We start from the raw sequence: 26,539 nt of genomic DNA, 5'->3' as shown, positions 1-26,539 counted from the left end.
TAAAGAAGAAACACAGAAATATAAGCAAGCTCCCTGCCCCCAACATACCTCTGCTAATTATATATACTAACTCCGAGATCACAGAACAGGAAGGAAAGGGCAAATTCCCAATCCCTGTTGTACCATGACCTCTCACTAAGTAATGCCATTATTCTACAATCACATCACTACTCAATCACATGTGTCAGTATTAAAAATATTCAATACTCTGAAGGTTTGACCAAAGGAATGGAAACCATATTTATTTATTTATAGGTGTGCTAAGAATAATCAAAACATCCCAAATGTTGATGCTGCTAAAGTCTATGAAAAACAGATTAACATGCCACTGCATATGCTGACAAATAACCTCACAGTATGCAAGTTAAAAACAATGCTTTTTGCCCCTCTACACCTCCTGCTATTTATACATATTCTAACTCCAAGATCACACAATACTGGGGAAACAGGATATTCCCCATCCTTAGTAATATAATCATCTTGTACAACTGTTAACCATCTGTTTTTGTCACCCAAGTTGTTTCAACAAAACAGATGAAAACCTTACTATCAGTTGACTAAAATAAAGGCATATATATATATATATATATATATATATATATATATATATATATATATATATATATATATATATATATACATATATATATGAGATGAGTCTAGGACATTTCACTAAATGCACATTTCACTGAAACTCAAATGACTGAACACAAATCACTGAAACACAATTCATTGAAATCTCAATTCACTGAAACACATTTCACAGAAAGTTATATATGGACTTTTCCCCACTGTAGTGCGACCCTGGAGTTAGTATATATAGTAAGGGGGGTGGGGGGCATATATTATGTTCAGAGAACAGCAATATATTGGAATTGCAAGTATCCATGTATATAGTTCAAAATATTTAAAATATGTGGGGCCCACATCCCCCAATGTGGGAGGTGATGCCCCCCACACCCCCTTTCTATATATACTAACTCCAGGGTCACACTACAGTGGAGAAAAAGCCATATATAACTTTCAGTGAAATGTGTTTCACTGAATTGTGTTTTCAGTGAATTGAGCTTTCAGTGAAAGGTGCACACTAATTTGATTTTCAGTGAATTGTGCATTCAGTGAAATGTCCTAGACCCATATATATATATATATATATATATATATATATATATATATATATATATATATGCGCTACTGTGTGGTTCTCAGGTTCATTTCCCAGATGGTGTGCAGGGGGTAGCATTTCTGCAGAGTTTACATATCAAGCTCCCTATGCCTGCGAGGGCTTTCTTTATAAGATCTTGTTTCCTGCCATAATCCCAGGGTATGGAAGTTGCAGGTACATTGGTGATGTCAACTTGCCCTTGACCTGTGCATAAGTGTAAATTAGCATGTATGTGCCCTGTAATGGATTGCATCGTGTCCAGTATTGTTAACTGCCTAATGAGAATACCTGTCGACAGAGGATCTGTCTCCAACAACATTCCCAGCTTGACCAAACTGGCTAAAGGAAGCACTGAAAATGAAATTAGACATATACATATGCATGCACATACATACATAAGTGCTCATACATGCATGCAAGCGTGTATACATTTAATGTGCATATATGAGATACATTTCCATGATCACTTACAGCTGATCGAGTATTCAAATGATCACATTTTCTATATTCCTGAACGTCAATTAGGTGATAGTGGGAAGTTTGCTCATCTCCACTGTTGTGCAATCCTTGAGTTATTACATTTAGAGGTGCGGGGGTATGGTGGCATCCACCCGCAGGAAGGGTACTGGGTGCTTACCCTCTTGCAAAAACACTGCCTTCATGTATTTTTGTGTATTTTGCTACTTGGGATGTTAGTATATGTGACTGGGAGGTAGTGCAAAATGTGTGTGTTTATTTTTTTTGTACTTTCTGCACTGTTTAGCAATTTAATATTTATTTTGATATGTAGTGGTGTGTGTTACATTTTTAATTTGTGTTGTTTGTTTGCATTTTGTTCTGATGTTGATCCACAAACATATTTTAATTTTAATAATCCTTTTGTTGACCATATTTGTCCCACTGTGTTTATGACTTCTTTTCAACTGAGTCTCAAAGTTTTATTTACACTACAAGGGGAAATTTGACCAGAGCAACTAGATACTTCTACTTCCCTACTCTTTTTGATAGGTGCCATAGGATCTTTTATATCCTCCTGAACTATTACCAGTACAGATACACACACACACACACACACACACACACACACACACACACACACACACACACACACACACACACACACATATATAAAATATATATACTAAAAAGAGACCCCCCATCTTAGTGAGACTAATGTTGTCAACAAAGGAAAAAAATAAATATGAGTGCGCACATGCACACACACACACACACACACACACACACACACACACACACACACACACACACACACACATCCAAATGTCCAAGCAAATCAAAAATATCAATACACTAAAGCAGTTTTCACACCACATAATGAATTTGTTTTCATACAGGCTGCCCTCTGCTTTTTCAGGGGATTAAAATACATTCTGAAAAATAGAAATCTTCTGAGTGCACTAAAATAACATAAGCATTAGAGAGCAGGGAACAGTTTGAGAATAAAATACACAAGACAAATAACTGGCCATTTGAGTGTCATGTTTAGCTTTTCATAAAAGACAGTATAACATAAATGTTAAAATATATTTTTAAAAAATCACTAGAGCCACGTTCTTATCTTATATCAGCCATTTATCTAGTACGTGATTTTGTTTATTTTATTTGTATTTGTTTACCAGACTAGAACACTGATCTTCATGGACCAGGAGGCGTTGTCTGGTGAGGTGACTTACTCAAAGTCATACAGTTAGGCAGTCAAGGCTGTGGGAATCAAATCCTATACCAGTGGGCTACAGGAAACAGCTCATTAACAGCTCATTAATCCTCTGTACCAACTGCTAGACAAGCTTAAGGAAAACAATATATTTTTGTGCACTTTGCTTCTTCCGATGCTTAAAAATAGAATTGAAGTGAGACAACAGAGAAAATAAAATATCATATTGTAACTATGCCACTTAATAATTTATTTTCAAACCATAAACATATATCACCCAGTGTGCCACTAAGCTAAAAGTTCTGAGTGTTATTTATTTATAAGAAAATCCAAGGAAATATCCCCCCTTGCAGAAGAGATGACCAAAAACTAAGAATACTATCAATGCAGGAAAAATGCTAAAAAAATTCTGTTTGGTAAGCAACAGTGCAGAATTATAATGCTGATTATCAATCACCAAAAGTACAAAAATTAGCCTCTTAGTGGTCAAATTCCCAAAGTTTGGAAAAGCATTGTGAAAGCTATCCGCTGCATTACTCATGCTACCCCAATGCCTAAAGCAAGGTGTACATAACCCAGACAGAAGAAAGGTAGTACGTAGACAGAGGCATCTCGCTACTCACATGGAGCATTGTCCACAAACACTACCCTAAAGTATACTGAGACTGCTAAAGAGATAATCCCCGGGATTCAGCAAGCTCTGCATGGCATGCAGGAATAGTGAAAAGCTGCTGGAGGCAATATGGCCACCGAGAGATCCAGGAACAAGCTCCCGGGACGTGCATGAGTGCTCCTGCAGTATTCCTGCACGGACACAGCTCCTGTATGCTAATTACCCCATTTGCAAGTGAAAACCATGCAAATGAGGTGAATTAGCAATCCAGGAAGCTGGCAGCCGTCTGTGCAGGATTAGTGTAACCTGCAGAAATCTACTCGGTTAGTAACCGAGTACATTTTTGCAAACTACAAAACGGAGCCATGACAGCTCCAAATAAAGGGTGTATATAATGTGGAAGGCATGCCAATGGCCAAATATATGGCTAATGGCATGGAAAACAGTTTCAAAATAACAAATAATAACTTTTATTTTTTTTGGCCGATTTCGTCCGTTTAAGCATAGGGCAGTGGCGCGCAAATGGGATCGGCCCAAAAATAAAACTAAAACCTTGAAAAAAAAGCTTTTTATGTAAAATCACAATTTTGCCATTATAGTCAATGGCAGACTGAAGACAACAAGGCCAGTGAATAGTGGTTGCTAATGTGGAAGGCGCAGTGTCAGACTTGTAAATAGGCATTAGCAGGCAATTCTATCCAAATGAGGGGAATGATACTGAATCACAGATTTCCCCTCATGGCTAGCCTGCACACAACCATGCAGGTGCAGGAAAACCATGGTGCAAGCCTAAGAGTTAGCTGACATCATAGAGGGGTGTGTCAGGCATACTGTAAGCTTACTGGAGCTCTGTGGCTTGGGTTTGCCCTTAGCTTAGCAGAGCTAAGGAAGGGGTTGTGTCTGAAGCTGCCTAGCACTCTTTACAATGCCTAAATGGGTGAGCTCTCCGCACACTGGGTTTTAAACAAAACAAAAAAATTAAACCAAGAAATAGCAGCTCCGTTCACATCTGAGCACTGGGTTTGCATGGCGCACCTCGGGGCTTAAACAGGAAGGCAATGGGAAGGGAAAACAGCAGTAGGAAGGTAATCAAGGAGAACTAGCAGAGCTGGCAGGTGAAATGTATCATAATCAGCCTATTACACAGGCAGCAACCCAGCCCAGCACACTACTATAAGCTATGCAAACACCTTTTCCTCTGTTTTTTCCCACAAACTCTACACCACCGGTGTACACAAATGGGGAAATTCTACCTAACAAAAGCAACAAAATGATTGGGGCTGCATTCGCTCTTATAAATCAACATGTGGAAGAGGCTGAGGGTGGTAAGGATGATAATGCTGACAACCAACCCACAGTGAGGAGAAGGAGAAGAGTTTACAGACCCAGGGTAACCTACCAGGGGCTGCATGAGCTGGAGATAGTGGAGCGCTATAGGGTGGACAGGGACCTCCTACAGCAAATTGTTGAGCTGTGCCGGCCACGCCTCACACACAGAGCCAACAGAGGGGAACCCATCCCAGTGGATACCAAGGTATGTGTAGGCTTAAGAATACTAGCCACAGGTACCTTCCAAAGGCCATCTGGGGATATCATGGGGATCTCACAGGCATCAGCATCCAGGGTACTCCACCAGTTTTTGGATACCATGTCAGCACATGCCGGTGAGCACATATATTTCCTCAACACCCGTGTGGCATTGACCAGAAATATGCATCTCTTCCACCAAATAGCAAAATATCCTGAGGTAGTGGGTGCTATAGACTACATGCACATACACATCAAAGCACCACCTGGTGAGCAGGGTAGAGTCTACATAAACCACAAGGGCTTCCCCTCCATCAACTGCCAGGTTGTGAGCGATGCCCAGGACATTATAATGAATGTGTGTCCTGGCAGCTCTGGAATCTATCACAACTCCCACATCTGGCATATGACGCAACTGTACCAAAGATTTGCCAATGGGGACATCCCATATGGCCACCTAGTGGGAGATGCTGGTTATGCACTGGAGCCGTGGCTGATGACACCCATCAGAAATGCACACACACCCGAACACAGACTCCATAAAGAGGCACATGCACAGACCAGAATCATAATAGAGCATGTGTTTGGGATGCTCAAGTCATGTTTCCAGTGCCTGGACATATCCGGTGGAGCCTTGCAGTAGTCACCAGCTACATGTGCCCAAATTGTCATTGTATGTGCCATGCTACACAATATGATCCTGTGGAAACAGCTGCAGCAGGAACAGCATGGGGCAGGGCCACACAGCCCCCCACCATTGCCATTGCCTGCACAGGCACAGAGTGACTCGGAGGAGGAACAACCTGAGCCTGCCCCAGTAGGCAGAAGGAGGAGTGCCCAGTATGCCCAGGCCTTGGCAAAGAGGCAACGCATAGCACATAGGCTGACATAGTAGGAACCCAGGGAATGACACCTCACTCTGACTCACACATACAGTAAAATGGATGCCAAACATGACACTACCTGTGCTTAACCATGTATAGGGTGTGTACTATGTGCATCTGACATAGTCAGCCCTCCAGCACCGTCTTCAATACTGGCACAGCCACAAGGTAAGTCATACTCACTATCAATTGCTGAATGTAGTAGTATGTTCTGATACCTGTATCTATGGTATGGATGTGAGCACGTTAGGGAATCGGGTGGCTGAATGGGATGCCAGCAGATAGTAGATACCTATGTCGGCAGCAGAAATCCTTAACAAATACTGGTGTCAGCACAGTAGGCAGTACTAGACAAGGTGACAAAACCCACTGCAGGACATGTGGTGGGCCAAATGTGTGTCCATAGGACATACACATGCATGTCAGTGAGGCTCACATATCCAACAACAGTCTCAGCCAACATGACAGATGTAGACAAACACAAAGAAAGGCTGTGCTAAGGCCTCTGATTGATGGCTATGGAGAACAGCCCCCCTTCAGACTTACACAGACAAGACTACAACAGGTCAGGCAGTGAGATGTTAGTTCTGAAGGGTAAGAAGTCTGAAACTGAAATGTAGGTCAATAAAACCTAAGAACTGTAGTACACTGTTATACCTTTAGTCTGCATGATAGGTCAGAATACAGAATGAAATGGAGTACCTGAAATACCAGTACAGTCATAGCAAATGTCTACAGTTGTCAGGTGTGTCCCCACCCCACAATCCTATGTAGAAATGTAGTAACATGTATGTGTAGGTATAATAACAGTGGAACACAGATTATCTGAGCTGGCCAAACTAGCAGGATAGATTGTAGCACATGTACAATATGCAGGGCTCTGTGTGTTAGGTTGTTGTGTGTTGTATATTGTGTGAAAGTGGTCAGCATGTAGGCATGGAGGGTTGTGTCCAAGTGGCCAGTGGCCAGTACTGTTGATGACAGGATCAAGTTCTCACAACCACAGTGTCAAACACAATGCAACCCAGCAAGACACAATCCAGTAGTAACCCATACTAATTGTTTTGATGTCACCATCTGAAAGATGGACATGTCATGAATGTGGGCCCAGACATACAAACAGTACACAGGTGGAAGTACCCTAGACAGAGAGTGTATAAAATGTTACTGTCAAATGGACAAACCTTTGGAATTGTACATACAGGTTAGCAGCACATTAGTTGGCTGTGCAGTATGGAATACTGATGTCATCTGGCCAAACACTGGCAGACAACAAAAGGCAAGTATGAAGTACTGAGAAACTGCTGATGTCCCCGTACAAGCTAGCATAAGTGGCATGCCCCATGTATACCTGTGAGTCAGCTGCAAGTACCTTCCATAGCATGCATGCACCCAGCTCACCCCACCATCAGCCACAGGTACCTCATAGGTCTTATCCCTGCTGTTCGGCATGAGTACAATATGACCCCACCTCTGTATGGGAATAGCCGCAGAATGCAGCATGCTGAAGAGGTGTCCCATGCAGGTGTGTCCCTAGCTGTAAGCAGCATTCTGCCAGCATCCACACCAATGGATAAATAAGAACAGAAACTATTGACATCAACACCTTGCACACCTACCCTGTCACCAGGGGGGAATATAGTGGCTTGCAGGCTGGGACTGTAGGGGTGACACAATGCACTGGCCTGCTACAGATGGCCTGCATCACTACCAAATGCCCTACAGTTCTCTGTCAAAGGCCTGACTCTCACCTGTACTGCCAATGTATATTATCTCATGGACTCCCAAATAACAACATAAAACAGTCCACATAACACAAATGCAAAGCCATGTTGACAAATCCCAGTAGCATGTCCACCATCTCCTATTGCATGAACTGTGGACCAACCCCTAAATACTGCTGGAATGAAGTGATAACTGTAGGGATACTTATCAGATAACATTTGCATAATGTTCTGGAGAAGATAGAATAACGGGGGGAGGGTAGAAGCATGGGCGCCATGGAGTGTGTGAAGTCTGAAACTCAGATGTGTGCACATACTATCCCTGCCTGCAACCATAGGAATGGGTGGCTACAAACCTGCTCGGAAACCACAACGTGAAGGGGTAATGACCAGAAATATGAGCCCTGCCTCTGGGTAACCTGGATGAATCTGTACAGCTGTGAGGTATGGCCACAGCAGGCTATGGCCATACTGTCATGTCGATGGATGTACAAGCATGGGATCCTCAGCCACCTCAGTACCAAGGTGCTGAATCATTTACACTGATCCATAAGCAAGTGTCTGCAGCTCCCCCTCCAGAATGGCATGATTGTGCAAGAATATGTAGGCTGCAGCCCACAATACTGGACACAGCTTCATTCATCTTGTACTCCCCAGGAAATTACTGCAAGCAAATATGTATACCTGTCAGTAGATGATGACATAAAACATCACAGTGTAAAACAGTACATATGTCTGAATATCTCTGCTAACACCAAAACCATGTAGCGGAAGCAGCACAGACACAATTAGTTACAGTATCCCACTATCCTTTGCCCATTGTGATCCCATATTGTCAACCAATCAAAAGATATCCTGTAGAAATAGGTTGCTAGCTGTAGGTACAGAACACAAAAGCCTGCACTGGAGTACAACCTACCTGGAATGGATTCACACATTCAATACAGAAGGTCATACTGGGCATGCTCCCACACTTAGAGAAACGAAGCCCGTGTCTGACAACAAAATACTGAAAGGTTATATTGGGCATGTTCCCACACTTAAAGAAATGAAGCCCATGTCTGGCAACAACAGTGGACTATACATATCTGTCAGTCCCAGATGTTTGTGCACACACTCCACATTGCACACCAGCCATGCTTTGCACACACATCGGATAGGAACACACACATATATCCAGGGCTGGCCTTAGCTGAAACGGCGCCCTAAGCAAAGTACTGTTCTGGCACCCCTTAAGCCCCACACACACCATACTCGAGGAACACCCCTACCTGAGCCACACCCACAGATGGGTCACTCCCACAAAACCCACTCCAGTTCTTTCAATGTTTAAATTCATGAAAAACTAATCATACTGTGATACCTTATAGTGTAGTTAAGCAATCGAAGGCTGAATTCTCCTTACTAAACCTGCTTCATCTGTTGCTATTGTAGAGTTTATCTACACTCATGAAAGACAGTATTAACTTCTTCTTGCAAGTTGCATTGATGTTTACGTGTAGAAGTTCTCATTTGGTCTAGTGTAGCATCAGCTCTACATTAACACATTACTATATACCCTGATGTGCTTCATGCTCTTCACAGGTCAACCATCAAGTCCACATACTTCAAAGACAGCTACACATTGTGATGTGGTGGTGCTGCAGCTGTATGCTGACCCAGAGGCCAAAAAGGAAAGCAGTGTTACTGATATCAAATATTCTTTAAAATTCTATTGATCTGCAGTAAAAAAGCAAGTACATCACAAAATCAAAGCAGACCCTGTTCAGTCACACATTACATGACTACTGCTGTTAGGCTTTAGCCAGCCATTGTCTTTTCATTTCAGCATATTATATATATTCAGCAGCTAAAGATTACATAATAACTGACACTAACCTGATAAACCAAAAATGCACACAAAAGAAACTCAAAACGCCAAAATGTATCATTAGAAAACAAGTAAAACTGCATTGCCCAACACAAAACAGCAAAAAAGAGCAAGAGTTAAATATAGCATTTTTGACAAAATCAGAAGGTAAAATCATCACAAATATGCCTTCAAAAAGCTGCAATAACAATGCTTATGTTGCTATCAAATATTCTTTAACATTCTACTGATGTGCAGTAAAAAAACAAGTACATCACAAAATCAAAGCAGAACCTATTCAGTCACACATTACATGACTACTGTTGTTGGGCTTTACCCAGCCATTGTCTTTTCATTTCAGCATATTATATATATTCAGCAGCTAAGTAAGGATTAAATAATAACTGACACTAATCTGATAAACCACAAATTCACACAAAAGAAACTCAAACGCCAAACTGTATCATTAAAAAACCAGTAAAACTGCATTGCCCAACACAAAACAGCAAAAAAAGAGCAAGAGTTAAATAGAGCATTTCTGACAAAATCAGAAGGTAAAATCACAAATACGCCTTCAAAAAGCTGCACTAGCAATGCTTATGTTGCTGTCAAATATGCTTTAACATTCTATTGATCTGCAGTCATAAATCAAGTAAATCACAAAATCAAAGCAGAATCTGTTCAGTCACCAGTCGCACATTACATGACTACTGCTGTTAGGCTTTAATAAAATTAAACACCTTTGTTTCAGCCATTTCAGTTTTGAGTTCACCATCTAAACTTCTTTTGTGCAGCATTATTATAAATAAGACGACTGTTTTTGAAGAGTTGTTGCTCTTATAGTCTGACTGCAGGAATAGATAGTAAATACAATAAAACAACAAATTAATTCCTACACTTAGGAATATCTTCTAAAATTTAATATTATATTGTAGAGAACGAACGTATCCTAGCTGTTAGTTAATATGTATGTCAAAGTCTCTTCTATGGAAATTGTATGTCAAAAGTCTGTCCTTAAAACTATGTTTTGTAAAAAATTGTTCTCTTGGAGCTTTTCTCCCCGGGCCTCCATGCTGCTTAGAAAACAGTATCCAATTCTTAGATGTAACTGTCAAAGATATCGCAACAATGACAAAAGTAATGAGGAACACTAGCAGAAATCACTAATTATTTGAGTTTCAAACTTCATACCCTTTAGAATATTCATACTAATGCAAAACCTGTTATTTTGTCATATTTTAGGTTTATAAAAGCAGTATTTTAAAACCTCCACTGTTTTGGGGTCTGTACCCCCCAATTGTTTTGACTCTGTCCAGATTTATTGTGCCACACACTTAATTCAGTAACAAAGAATGTGTAGATGTGTCACATCATCAATTCCAACCCTTTACAAAAATGCACAATTCAAAGGGCGAAATAGCGCTGAGTGGATGCTTTTTGGAAAACTACCTGCCACAATCCATCCCATTACCAAGAGCAAACCAAAAATAAAAAAAAAATGCTATTACTATCCGACTGCTTCCTAATGGTGGCATGGTTGTTAAATGGAACAGTCACTCGCTCCCTTGTGCTGAATAGTATATATGTATATATATATATATATATATATGTATATATATATACCCCGGTATTTGCAGGATACGCCTTATGGTTAATTTACAGGCGTTGGGTTAGGTGAACGATAGCATGAAGGAAGACAAAAAAAAAAGATTAAAGGTGGTTGTCTTGAAGTTGTGTGTCTTTCTAAACATTGTTGGGTATGTATTAGAGCAAAAATGGGAATTTCCTAGTTTTACTGTTCGCTTGACTAGTTTTATATCTGATTACCCCAATAGTAAGAGAATTGATAAAAATAGGAATATCCTATTTAATGAGTTTAATGAGCAACCTGATGTACTGAAAGTGTGCAGGACCAGGTTTTAGCCTCATAAAATGTTTAATGCTGATCCATCATAGCTTCAGTTGTTCTAGATAATCAGGACTGTGTTTGGTTTACCCAAGCATTTTGTTATTTTCCTTCCCAATTTGGGACTGTCTGACAGAAGAAATGCAGTTGTTTAATAATAACTTTGTTCTTCTTCCCAATCAGTACTTTCCTAATTTGATGCAAGCAATTAATCTCTTTTCATAAAGAGCCATCACCATTAAGACAAAATGAACAAACACTGAAACCATCCCATTGTCCATAAACAAAGCAATGAATCAAACTATGAAAATAAACTGCAAAAAACACTGACCGCAGTGGTTAGGCAGCAGACTGCAATGGGATATCCTTATGCAGAGACTGTAAACAATAAATAAGCAGCAAGAAATCTACCAATCCCTTTCCCACAAGAACAAGTCATGTGGGCAGACATCTTGAACAAAACACATTGTTGTACCCCCCATATTTGTTTATGGGATAGGTGACACTATGTTCCAATTCAGTTTTGACTTGCAGAACAAGAAGAAATACCTGATTATGTTATGCGATAAGCAGTGCACATGTAGCGTTGTAGGAACAATAATAGCAGTATATATAATACTGACACTTTGAAAATGCCATCCTGTTCATGTAACAAAACCCTGGTGGCCTCTGACATGTATATCTAAAAGTTAGGCTCAGTACAGCAAAATACATTTTCAGTTACAATTTTTAAACCAAGACAGCAACCATGAAATAAAACAGAGGTTCTTCCAAGTATACTAAGTACAAACCAGATGAGGATCATCATCTAACACATACATTTCATTCAATAACTATACAAAATGGGATTGGAGGGAGGTCCTAGCCTTTGCATTACAGTTAACATAAACAAACAAGTAACGATGTGCAACTAAGTGCAAGTACAGGACAGTAAAAGATAAATTATATTAAAAAAGCAACACTGCATGTTAGGAAAATGGCAATATACCATACTGCTTTCCCCTAGGTTTACGTCCTCTGATACAGCCTGCACTTACTTAACACAGTATTTTGTTTAATCAGGTTTTGGTGAGGGGCTGCTGAGGCCTGGTGTCGGAGGCCAATGAGGGGCACATACCATTTCTCCCAAAATAAAAATTCCTACTCTACAGCAGTATTTATAGATCAATAATGATCATCGAACACAAATTGCAGTTTAGAAATTCCCCGGACCCCAACTTACCTTAGCCAAGAACAGCAAAAGCAATAAAAACCAAGGTGAAGGGAGGGCCGGAGGCACAAAACAAAAAGCCCAAACTGCACCTTTTGTGTAGCCTGCTTGGAGCTGCAGAGAACCAGGAAGACCACCGATGAGTCATTCTCATCCAGAGATAACCTGGAAATAATGATATAGCCAATAGATGCACCTGCCTCTCATTCCTATCTTCACTGACAACAAGATAGAGAGGCGGGCGTAAGCTAGTTATATACACTCAATTGGAGCAGTAGCTGGGAAGTCAGTGGTACGAAAGAATCACTGATTGGATGCTTTAACAAGAGAAGCCACTCAGATTCAGCACATAGATGCAGAGGGAGGGAATGGAGAACGTAGTATAGTACGGCTTAGTTAGGGGGCTGTGTTATGGATAACCTGTTCAAACCAGCACCCAAACTAAACATATTTATCTCTATATCTCTTCTCTAATAACAACTCCTACTACAGCACTACAACTGCCCTCCTTTCCTTCTCTGACTCCATAATAATAATAGAAACAAAAATCGTTTCTCCTCAACACACTATTCATAAGAAAAGCCAAGCGCCCTTTTGTAATATGGTTAACCACAATATACTTCCTTTACTTTATTCTCTGAGCCCACACCAGGCAGTGGTTTAAGAGCTATTCCCATTAAGGCTATCTCAACAACCTTAAACAGTCCTGAACTATTACAACCTATCTTCCTTACTCTTGGTTCCACAAGTACCAATCAATCCAAGATCCTTTCTTTGGCCCCTTTCATCATCATTATTTGAATATACCACAAGCCACCTGCCCACAAAAATATGCTGATGACATTGACTCAATCTGCACTGCTAAAAATAAATCTCCTCCTCCCCCTCTCTCCCTCCAAGTCTTCTTCAGTCACTCTAAATGTGGGTTTAAAATTTACTGCCTCAACCCTAACCCTCTCCAAGCCTCTTTAAACTACTTCTCTTCTTCTTCACTCTCAACCTCTCTTTACTATCTCTTCGATAATGCAAACCAGTATTAACCCTACAAAAATTGATTTAATTACTGTGTAACTATTGATAACAGTCTCAGGGATGAAGAACACATTGCTCAGACACTTATATGTTCAACAAACAAAAAAATCTTCAATCTCTTTAGAACTCTCCTTATTATAACTTTGTCATTAAAAAAAACCATGCACACTCATCTCCTCTGCTCTCCCCATCCACTCCCCTCACCCTGCTGTATCTAACAAAATCTCAAAAACAAACACTCCTATCTCTGCCTCTGTTCAAAGCATATACCATGGCCAGTACTACCCATCTTTCTCACACAGCATCTTAACTCAACTGCCACCTCAAATTTCCAGCCCTATAACCTGCCACTCATAAAGAACTACTCATCATTCAAGCAACCTCTCATACCCCTCTACTGCCCACCTAGCCTTACAAAATACATCATACCATATACAAACCTAGCCACACTAGCCTCTGCTAACAAACTCCTAAACTCCTAGTATCTCTAACTAAATAATATCTTAAAGCTGGGGATTCATTATTTTTCAAATTCCATAGGTAGAACTCCAATCAACTCACTCCAGACTAATTTCAAACACACTCTCAGAACATCTTAACAAACAGTCTTTCTCTAATCCCTGCAAACCTTTGACTTGTTCTTTCAAATTTTCTCCATTTCCTTTTACTTTAAGCTCCTCACCCTTTTAACCTTTCTTTTAACCTCATCTAGATAGTTTTCTGTTTATAGAACTTATACAGTAGAGTAGATTTGTTGTTTAGTTTTATTGTTTAATAGTCTATATATAATACAGTAGTATATATTATTTTTATTAGTCCTATTGTGTAGAGTATATATTTTAAGTTTTATTCCTTTTTTTTATTTTTATAATGTGTTTTATGATTTATTTTGTTTTGTTGTATTGTTTTTTCTTTTTTTTTCTTGTATTGTGCTAATCATTTTTATTTGCTTTACTTAAGCTTTTATCATTAATGCTTTGTATTGCCAAATCAATGTTGTATTGTGGATGGAAATATAGTTCGTGCTTTGCACTACAAGGTGAGGGGAGGGCATAATTGCTACTTACAATATGGGCGGGGGGCGGTGAATGTAAAGAAATGTGAAACACTGTCTGAGACTGAAACCATTAAATTGTGCCCTTTTGAGGCCGGCCTGTACAGCACCCTAGGCAGTCGCCTATGCCTAAGGCCAGCCCTGCATATATCCAAGGACAACACACTATAATAGCCCAAACTTACACAAACATAGATGTGTGGAAGAGAATGATAGACAGTGATAAAGAGCTTCCCATTATGAGGCCTATCCCACCCAGCACACATCCAATTGGCAAAAACTACTTGATGTGCAAATGACAATCACTGTAGACATTTGCTACTGGTATCCCTCAACACTATAGTGTCTGTGCTGCTTGTGATAACTGTGTAACATGACTGTACAAGTCATTATTCATCTAGCAGTTGTATACACGTTCCTGTTAAATGTAAACCTGTGTGTGACTGAGTGGTGTTTGTGTGCTTCCAGATGAATGGTTTATGGCCCATTCACACACACTGCACTCCCCATTGCCCTACTTTAGCAAGCCTGCTAATGTCATTCACCCTGAAATACACCTTTGGGGAAGGAATAGACCTATAAGCTCTGTGGCACGTGCTATTACTGCCTAATGCTATAGTGTGATGTACTAGCTAGGTAAGAGTTCTAATCCCAGACATAGAGACTGTGTGTGTGTGTGTGTGTGTGTGTGTGTGTGTGTGTGTGTGTGTGTGTGTGTGTGTGTGTGTGTGTGTGTGTGTGTGTGCGTGTGTGTGTGTGCGTGTGTGTGTGTGCATGTGTGTGCGTGTGTGTGTGTAGGGATCAATGATTTTGAGGCCATTCACAGTCACTGCACTTTCCATTGCCCTACTTTGGCAAACCTGCTGATGTCATTCACCACCTTGAAATATACCTTTGCAGAAAGGCTAGCCCTTTAATCTCCGTGGCATGTGCTATAACTGCATAATGCTATAGTATGATGTACTAGTTAGATAGGAGCTGTAATCCCAGACATGGCAACTGTGAAACTCTGTGTGTGTTTGTTTGTCTGTGTAGGGATCAATGCTTTTAAGGCCATTCACAGTAACTACACTTTCCCGTGCCCTACTTTGGCAAGCCTGCTGATGTCATTCACCTTAACATACACCTTTGGGGAAAGAGTAGCACTATAAGCTCCATGGCGCATGCTATAACTGCTATAGTGTGATGTACTAGTTAGGTAGGAGTTCTAATCCCAGACATGACAACTGTGAGACTTTGTGTGTGTAGGGATCAATGCTTTTGAGGTCATTCACAGTGACTACACTTTTCATTGCCCTACTTTGGCAAGCCTGCTGATGTCATTCACCTTGAAATACACCTTTGGGGAAGACTAGCCCTATAAACTCTGTGGCATGTGCTATAACTGTGTAATATTGTAGTGTGATGTACTAGTTAGGTAGGAGTTCAAATCCCAGACAAAGCAATTGTGAAACTCTGTGTGTGTGTGTGTGTGTGTGTGTGTGTGTGTGTGTGTGTGTGTGTGTGTGTTTGTGTAGGAATCAATGCTTTTGAGGCCATTTACAGTCAATACACTTTCTATTGCCCTACTTTGGCAAGTCTGCTGATGTTATTCACCTTGAAATACACCTTTGGGGATAGACTAGCTTTATAAGCTCTGTGGCATGTGCAATAAATGCAGTACACTGTAGTAGCAGTACATAGCTAGGTAGGGATTTGAATCTCAGCACTGTCACGTGTGTGTATGTGTGTTTGTCATCAGTATCCTGTGTGGTGGTAGCTGTGATTGTGTAATAACAGGATGCATTGTGGGGCGGGTTTTGCAAATTTGTTATATGGAGGACCTATTATATGTCACAATGTCCACCTTACAAGGACAACAGATGTCAAACAATAGAGAGGCTGGTGTAGACAATCCATACCTCTACATCCGACATTATGGATTGGGGAATAATATAGGCAACCCTTGTATTACCCAGAGAATACACTCCACCCATGTCTCATTCACAAACACACTTGGCTAGGCAACAACCATTATGTTGGTAGTTCCCTGCATATTGCCCACAGATAGTAACCATGGTGTGATTGCAGTGGACTACAGAGGACATGGCACCCTGTTCCATCCCTACAATAGGCAAATAATTGCTTACAGTGGTCCTTTGTTATGTTCCCCACTGGACGCCTTGCAACAACTGTAGAGTCAGCAAATGTAACCCACAAAGGAAATACCATGCCTTATACACATTCCCTATATGGAGAGATGCCACTAAAACCAGTAAATACCTGTATCATGCTGTCAATGTAGGCGCAGGATCAACCTCAGTTCCATAGCCAGTTCTCACCACATGAGGTCAGGAATGCCACATCAGATGATAACAATCTGTCCACACAACATGCCCCAGACACCCAAGGTACACTTCCACATGTCACAGAATATGCACTTGGGACATGTGCACATTCCCAGACACCATCCATGTTATGGAATATAGAACACATATATGGCAAGCATTGCACAGCACTGGCCACCTACAATAGTAACCAAGATGAGTGGATGGTGAAAACAATACCCACCTCTGTGGGCCAATCCAGGGACTACACCCTTGAGCCACACTGCATACCATTGTCATGTGGCCTGATGCCAAGGTATACCCTTTGCCTGGCCTTGTACAGCCTTCTGGCACAGTTAACCACTACACACATGTGAAGCAATGAACCCATGCATGTCAGTACTGGCAAATTTGTGTGTATGTGTGTGTGGAGATTAATGATTTGGAAGCCATTCACACTCACTACACCTCCCATTACCCTACTGAAGCATGCCTTCTCATGTCAGTCACCTTGACATACCCTTTGCCCATATATCAGCCTGATAACCTCTGTGGTGCATGTGATACCTCATAATGTCGTAATGTAGCAAACTAGTTAGTTAGGAATTCTAATCCTGACCCTGCCAACTGTGATAATTTGTGTGAGTCCCTGAGAGAGTGTGGTTGTGTCATCCTTGACACCTGCTTTTGTGGAAAGGTACATGTACTACACCTGCCTTATAGGTTCATAGGTTCATAGGTTCATACTAGGCTATCTGCCCAAGGGCATTTATAAGCCTAGCCTAGAGTTTTGGCTTCACCCCTTTATTTTTTTTTGGAAGAAAAGCCCATTATTTTACTATGCCTCTGTCAAGAGTGACAGAGAGAGTAATCCCTGGGATCTGTGTATCTGCGATCTCCCATCCATTGGTCAAGATTTGAACAAGGCCAGTGAGTCTGTGTCACATTGCCATGTACCGGGATTTGTTCCACAGCATAGGGAGTCTCTGGGTGATGAATCCCTCCTCCAGCTCCTGTCAAGGTTAATAACCATGCCATTTAAGTCTCCCTGGGATCCCACCCTTGTAGAGGTGAGGGATCTAGATTTTGGCATGTGAATCAATTTTGTCAATTGGGGGTTTGTCATGCTGGTGCAACCCAGGTACAGGTCACCGCTGAGCAGATGAATAGAGCTGGACTGTCTTTCAGCTGCAGCAGCATAAGACATTTTTTTGACCTTTTTTTTGTGGCCTTCCCTCCTTTATCACTGTTGCTGATGTCACTCACCTTCAAATATACCTTTGGACAGCTCTCCAACATGTAAGCTGTGTGGTGCATGTAATAACTGCATAAAAATGTAATAGCAATACATAGCCAGGTAGGGTGTTGAAATCCCATACTGGTAAGTATGTGAAACAAACATGCTTAGCTCTTACTATCCTTCCTTCTTCCTTTCTTACTTTGTCTCTGTCTGTTTCTCTCACTCCGTCTCTGGTAGATGTGGAAAAGTACACCTGCTTTGCTTAGGCAGCAGCTTGTCTTTTGTAAGTGATGCTCATGATCAGCTGATGGCCTGTGCATGAATTGCAGTCCCCCACTAGCTGATTGCATGGGGAACAGCTGTGGCAACATTCCCGTAGCCAATTGCATGAAAACATACTCCTATAACTAGGAACATCATGTGGGTGTTGGCCCTTTTCATTCACTGTGAGCAGGACTTCATGTTGGTGTTTGGCAAACAGCATCACAGAGGGTAGTGGGATATACATCTTACAACATACACTGTGGAGACAGGCCAACAAACAGGAGGGGGATGTCCAAGACATGAGGACAGAATGTAAGTCTTACTCTTGTACATTTGAAGTAATGTTAGTTTAACAGGGTTTGTGTAGATATGGCTGGTCTACATGATGTAATACCTGTCATGACAGTGTTATGTGGTTGAGGAAACTCTCACCTGTAGGGCTATCTGCAGACTGGCCAGTGTTTGGAGTCTTACATGTGTTGTGTTACTCACAGATGACCTATCTTTAGAAATGCAGTAGCATAGTCTGAGGATTGCAGACAGTACATGATGACAGCCATGAGAGTTACTGACTTCATATCCCTCAGAAGACATATGTCACAACAAACCCTGTTACACCAGTAAATGTATGAGTTTATCACAGCAACATGTCAATATTGGCCCTGTGTTTGTGCCTCCAGCCATAACTCTGTCAACCTTTGTACATATGTCATGCAGTAAGAGGTGCATATGTTCAGTTCACCATTATTTATTGATATCATACCTGATAACAAGCCAGTGACATAGCAGACTGCTAGACATGTTATGTATAGTAGGGCTTATATTTGAGGACAAAACCTGGACATTCTGTTGTAGTGTGTAGAGTAGTGAGATCTGTGTACTTATGGTGATTGTCAACAGAGTGTGTATTACGAATATGTACCTTGGCCTGTGTACAGACTGTGGTAGATGTCATTGTTCTTGGTCCTGTTCTATCTGATGTTGCATGCTGCTCCACTGTATGGTACCCTATCAGCGTACATGTTTGTAGGGCCAAACCCACACATGTCCCATACCACAGTCAGTCATCGGAATATACTGTATATTGGCCCAGTATATGTAGGGTTAGTGTGTGAGTGGCACATATGAGGATGGTGTTGATCAGACAGTCCATATACTGTAATATTAAGCACGCTTACTATATGTGGCTGTGTTCAGATTGGTTGTGGGTATGAGCTTTCACACAGGTGTCTGTTACTGCGTGCTGTTACATGCCTACAGAGCCTGCTATATTTGCAGGTACATGTGTATTCCCCCATAAGAAATGTAGGCCAGTGTTGTGGTAGTCTGCCTGTAGTTTGCACAGTGCTTTGTCACATGCCTAGGAGCTTAGTGTAATTACCCAGTGTGATGTTATGCCCAGATATTTCTCAGATATACTGCTGCCAGGCCACCATAACTGTTGTGTATTTCTGACAAAGCAGTGGGATGCTGAACAGATGTATGTCACTAACTAGTGGGTAGTATGTGGGCTTGTGACTTCTGCTCCTCTGGTTATTATGTGTCAGGACAGACAGGAGGGTGTGAATGCATAACTGTGTGAACATATCTATTCCAGTATTTACGTGATATCCCCATTTACAAGGTTGTTAGCATCCACTTTGTCAGCCTTCATCCACACGTCTTGCACTAAGGGGTTCTGTGTATACTGCTGGACTGATCAGAGTGTGTCAGACTGTCCACATTTATTGGTCATATCTCTGCTTATTCTACAAGACCATTACTGTGATATCTGTGGTACTGTACTATGAAGATCTTACGATGTCTGTCAGTAACTGATGGCGTACATGTCAATATCAGATGTGACTTTCTACACACAACATTTCTGTTAAGACAAGCCCTGTTACAGTAGCAACAGTCTACATTTATACCTGCAATACTTACATGACATCCCTTGCACTAAGAGGTTGCGACTATTGGTGCTGAGATATGACTCCACTACATGTTCTGGACATATGTTAAACATATATGTATATATATATATATATATATATATATATATATATATATATATATATATATTATAATATATATATATATATATATATATATATATATATATATATATATATATATATACATATATATATAGCCACCCACACCCACACACCCACACCTTATAATTAGTTCAGGATTACACCACATTGGGGAAGGACACAAGGAAGCAGCACCATTACCATTGTCATGTATATATTAGGCATTATATTGCATTCGGTTGAATGCCAGTATCTCCAACACCTAAGCGCGATAGTGACAATATCAAATCCTGACATTGCCAAAAGTACATCTCAAATTCGACCTCCAAATGGGATTTAACATGGGTCGAGATGGGGTGAGATTTGTACTTCGACAATGTGGAGTTCGACATTTTCACCATTCGACCCCTGCTGTTTGCTGTAGTGGTGTCAACAAGATGCATATCAGAATTATGATAGTAAATCATATATATATATATATATATATATATATATATATATATACATATATATATATATATATATATATATATATATATATATATATATATATATATACATATACATATATATATATATATATATATATATATAGATATATATATATATATAGATATAGATATAGATATAGATATATACAGATAGATCTATATATGACCATACATATATAAAACGCAATATACAGATGTATATAAATACATATATATGAATATATATGTATATGTATACATATATCTACATATGTATATATATCCATATCTTTGTTATGTGTAAACATGACTGTTGTATATACCTTCCCAGATGTATCACATCGTATTTATCTGATATGTGTATATTTAGATATAACAACATACGTGATTTAACAGTAATATCACTAACAAGTACTACACAATTGTAGAAGTCAGAGCAGTTGTCCAATACTATTCAGTATGTGTACTGACAGATATATTGGAAAAAAACAACAGCTGTCTTCACAGCTGTGATGGCTTAGTGGTTAACTGCTGTGACTATAGTGTACAGGGTCCTGGATTCAAGACCTGCAAGGGCTGTTTATTTTGTTGCTAGGCAGAACAAGGGCTGTTAGGTGCAGAGTGGTTAAGGCAGTTTTGAGTAGCTTTAAGCGAGTTTGCATGGGTTTGCGCAATGGTAAGCGCTGCTAACGTTCAGTTAAATGTACAGATGCTTACACCATGTAACCTTTGCTTAACAGTGCGGAAATCTGATTAGCATTTATATTACAGCAATGCTGAAACTTGCTAAGCATGGATCAGCCCTGGTAACCAGTGCTCACATTCTGGTCTGATAAACTAGCAGGGTAATGACATCTTTAATAAATGTATTTAATTCCATGTACATAACATGCGTCTATGTGCTGTCATTGCAGTAGCAAGGGGTGTGAGTCTACTGTCTGGGATACCTGAGTATATATGGCTTGTACAACACTCTTTTCCATCTGAATGTGTTATATACATGGGTAGTATTCCAGGTTATATGCAGTCACACTGGCATGTAGTGTATAATTATGTTACTAACGCTGACGGTGCTTTCCCAAGTAAGAGTAGATTGCAGATTGTAGTACTGGAACCAAACACCCCTGCATGCAAAGATGGACTCTGAGTCCTCACTGTCATGTTCTTGGTATATGAGCTGTGTCTCATTAAATATTTCCTACTGGATATTGATCTGACATCTGGATATTAACTGTAGACTACTGTGTGTATAGGACATGTCATTGAGGGCTGCTGTCATGTAGTAATGGCATACTTATTGGTGTCAGATGTCTATCTGTCAACACATTCATCCTAATGCATAGCCAGTTGACTAGCTGATGTCTGTCTGTCCTCTGTACAGATGTGCAGATGTCAGGTATCCATCTTGGCTACTTACAGGCAGTCTATGCTTGACTGACACTGACATGTCTGCCCAGCTGTGTTATGAATGCCACAGCTAGGAATCCACACCCTGTATGCACCACATGCCATGGATACCTCAACTACACTACCACAGTCAACTGAATATGCTTAGGTACAGTTCTCCAAGACAGACACTGACTATGTTATGTAATACATGCTGCATACATGTCAACTGGAGCACCTCACTGTCCCTCTGCAAGAGGCAACCAGATGACTGGATGTTTCATGTAACTCTCACCCTGAGGATCACTCCTGTGGTATCTGTTGATAGATAGGCTGCTGGCACATGCCAGGGGCATGATACCACTGTACACACATCTCCTACACTTCCCATCTCTCCATGGACAGTAGCCTGGTACACACCTATAAACACATGCACTGATGGACCCCAGTACTGACAAATGTGTACGTGTGCATTACTGAGAATAACAGTGTATGTGTCTTTGTAGACTTGTAGTTAATAATACTCTGAGGCCCTTCACACCCACTGCACCCCCATTGCCATAGTTAGATGTGGCTGCTGCTGTACCGGACATTACATGTACCTTGTTACACTCTTCTCCCTAAGGGCTACCTGGGGCTTGCAGTACCAGCACAGCACCATTGTACAAATGGATTGATAGGCATGGGATACCCTTTGAGTTCTGGCAAGTGTGTATGTGTGCATGTGTGTATATTTGTAAGATACAGCATTCTGAGGCCACATTCTCCTAATACAATACATCTTGCCACATAGTATTAGGGATAGTGATGTCGCTGACCATAGGAGAGCCATAACAATGCATCACCCTACTATTCCTGTGGCATGTGCATTAGATGCATATCCCTGCACTAGCACTCTTGGGATAGACAAGGGGTTATATTGCAGTCCTGGTCAATGAGTGATGGTGGGTATGTCAGAGTGTTATCATGGGTTTCAGTGCATACAATATCCACTGTGGGGTGTGGGTGCTAGGTGTACTGTCTTTACACCATGGTACCCCCAGTACATGTCCCATGTTCCACTGTATGGGGACCACTGTCACCATCAACCATACAGGTAACAGATGACACTATCCAGCCCATTTATGCATGTGCTGTGTGCAACTTATCTGTAACAGAATGGACACACTGACAAGGTGGTTAGCACTGATATGCCCAGGTCTCTCAGATGTGTGTATGACTGTTATGTGTTTGTCAATAGGTATATGACAGTATGTCACACTATGTAGTGTCCATAAACAACCAGTACATTCCCCATTACCATATTGTACAGGCCTGGGGATGTTCTTCATGTAGCATGTAACCTGGAACACACCTCATCCTAAAAGCAGTGTGGTGTGCGCAATTAAGACCACACATATCAGTAGCACTACATATGTAGGTAGGGGTTCTATTCACAGTGTTGCCAAGTAAGAATGTGTGTATGTGAAGGAATCTACTTCCATTTGCAGAATATACATGCCCCAGGAGGTCATCTGTTTGAGAACTGCCTGGCAAATGTTAACATTTCACAGGTATCATCCTGTGGAAATACATTCCATCACAACTAGTGGTAGATGTGTAAATGCCCTCTTCCCCACTGTATAGGTGTAGCAATACTGGGGTTGGTATATATATATATATATATATATATATATATATATATATATATATATATATATAGCTGGGTGTGGCTTTTGTGGACACTGCCACCATCATTGCAGTTACTCTTGAGTGTATCCCCCTGCTTAGCTGTCCGTAATACTGTACAGTTCATGTCAACAAGTTAAGTAGTTGTCTATCACACTATCTGTGGGTCTGCAGCACCTCTCACCCTCCAAAGGGTAGGGCTGTGCCACCCACACCAGCATACCTATGTTTACTGAGTTCAGGATTGCACTACATTGGGGAAGGACATATACCCTGCCAGTACCATTGTCAATGACATTAAACTTGCAGACTGCTTATTTCCCAATGTGTTGTTGTGCCTATTCTGTCTTGGTGGAATTACATAGGCTAAAATGGGTTCCTTGCACAGGTACATACATCCATGTGTACAGTATTCTCTGTGTATTGTATCAATACCAAAGCCTCTGTGTGTGTTATACACAAACATGTGGTGTGTACCACCCAGTACACTTACCATTGTCCACTGTAGAAGGGCTGCTGACATCAGACACCATGCACTCACCTGTTTACACCACCCCTAGACCTATCGGCCATGTGGCACATGCAGTAACTGTTATACAGACCTGTGACAGCTGTTCACCTGTACCCAGGATATGGCACAGCTAAGGTGTCACCACAGTGCCATACCTCTTGTAGTATACAACAGCAGACAATCTTCCTGCTGACACATGGACATCTATGACACAAATGGAATACATTATGGAGACTACAATCACTCAGTGTTAATAACAGCTATAATGCATCATGGCTGGACAGCTACACTTCCTGACATGTAAGCATTAAACTTTACTCCTGACAGCATGTTACACAGCATTACATTTGTACACCGTAGTACAGTCACCCTGTGCATCAGAATCATACTAGCCTGTCCCTGCATCGATGTTATGGATGACAGGGATGTGGCACAAGTATCATCATATGCACAGGGTGTGTTGTTGGTTTGCCAGAGACCTAGGCTGAGCCATACATTTGACACCATGTGTGCAAGTGAGGGAGTTTAATTATTAATTTGGCTGTTGTGATGTGGTGTGTGTAGGTATGGAGCTGCCCTAGCTGTGTTGGTATTGTGTGTGTGTATGCATGCACACAGTTCTTCCATATGGCTGCCCTATACAGGGGTTTGTTGGACAGCTGCAGACCATACCTGGCAGGGTGTGCAGTTCACCATCTCCAGCCATGGACACAAGAACTGTACCTGCCAGGGGTTCCAGACCGGCCTTCCCAAATGTGCAATGGTGTTTCAATTTTAAAAGATATGTGGGTTAGTAATAGACAACACATTCCAGGATTAGGTATAACAGCATGTATAGATATTCCCATTAGCCCAAAACACCAGATATGGAACAGTTGCATAGCAAACAGAACACATGCATATATGGAACCACAGTGGCCATTACAACAGCATGCAGGTTACACTGATGGCAGCATGCCACCAATGTGGAAGTATTCCAACATGACACATGCATAGAAACAAATTTCAATATTTATCAAACAATAGGACATATGTCCCAACAGTAGATTTAATTGTACACATATCCATTGAGTTGTGTATTTAGATTATTGTTGCAGATATGGTGGCGGGGGGGATGTCAATTAACAACTAAATATCCCTGTAGTTCTCAATACTTGTCACTGCTGTAATCTGTACCTTACAGGTATTATTACACTATCCTATGGCCTTAGTTTGGACAGTGGTATGTTTGTAGACAACTATATATGTGAACTGTGTTTTACCTGCAGTATATACCTCTTACCTGGTATACCTGTGGATGTATTGTTTGTTAACACTACCTGACTGTTTCTACGCATATTCCCAGATTCCAGGTTGATGTTATGCACATACCTCTCAATCTCTTATTGCACACACTCTGGTCAAGGCTTGACAACATGCAGGTGAAACTGGGACATATTTTGACAACTGCCCTCATAAACCTTTCATGAGTTGCTACAATAACAGGTTTGTTTTCATATACATTTTCTGAATATTTACAGGTCTGACAGTCAGTTATATTTCATTAAATGCTGCCAAAATGTCAGAAATAATCACACTGATTTGCCAGGGGGACATGGGCCAATTATCTGGACATTCTGAACAAATCTGTACATTTGAGGGGTATGATTCTGCATACAGCTTACTACCACTCCCAGGATTCGAACCATGGCTGTGTCTGCTAAAAATAAAACAGTGTACACCACAGTTGCGTGTGCTATTTAGATATTGCTGTGTATCTTTTCACTGATTTCTGTCTATAAGTCTCCCCTGGTTTTACAATCTGACCTTGTAATTACAACACTCTTATACAGGGATTCCTAGACAGTTTTATTATGTAGTACAGTGTGGGTGACAGTGATGAGTAATACATTATTATTCAGAGAAACTGCAACACTAACAATGCCATACAATAACAGACTAAACAGTACCAGTCCAGGATTTCAATCTTTTATTTCCAGGCACAGTTTTCTTATCTGACAGACCTGTGGAGGGAATGGTTGTTAACACTACCTGAATGTT

Source organism: Protopterus annectens, chromosome 13.part0, assembly GCF_019279795.1.
Source record: "Protopterus annectens isolate FY-2018-M chromosome 13.part0, PAN1.0, whole genome shotgun sequence".
NCBI lineage: Eukaryota > Metazoa > Chordata > Ceratodontiformes > Protopteridae > Protopterus > Protopterus annectens.
This window is presented reverse-complemented; position numbering follows the sequence as displayed.